This window comes from Odontomachus brunneus, unplaced genomic scaffold (genome assembly GCF_010583005.1).
Source record: "Odontomachus brunneus isolate Ranch 3 - 2012 unplaced genomic scaffold, Obru_v1 Obru_scaffold_072, whole genome shotgun sequence".
Classification (NCBI taxonomy): Eukaryota; Metazoa; Arthropoda; class Insecta; order Hymenoptera; family Formicidae; genus Odontomachus; species Odontomachus brunneus.
The window spans coordinates 1,510,785-1,511,311 of NW_022639522.1; positions in this window are offsets into that span (position 1 = coordinate 1,510,785).

The following is a 527-nucleotide window of genomic DNA, read 5'->3' on the forward strand; positions in this document are numbered from 1 at the left end:
TGACGGTTAATGTGACGATAGGTTGGGTTAAGTTAGTTCAGAGAAGGGGTGCGGAGGGCGCAGCCCCCCGCTAGTCGTCCGATATTGCAGTTACATAATGTGATTAAATGATTAGTAACTTGTTTAAATTGTGGGAAAACAGCAACGTTTGACAAGTAAAAAAAAAAAAAAAAAGTTAAAACAATATATAACTTGCATATTTTTCGGAATCCCCCGATTGATTATTAATGTGGAGTCAAAATAAATATTTTTACCAAAAGAGCTGCAAAAAATATCAAAATTCGAAAAAGATCTTATTATATATAATTACCCGAAAATGAACCATGAGTATTGAAATACTAGATAGTACATTGGTCGTGCCTGATGGTACTTCCCCAGCAGCGCTTGAGATCGATATTTTGGCCAAATACATGATTTTTTAATATTTAATTAAAATTATCTGGATGACTCACAAACCTTTTTAATGATACTTCATAAATTTCATACGAAATACAAACGATACTATACCAAACCTTTGTTTAATTTAC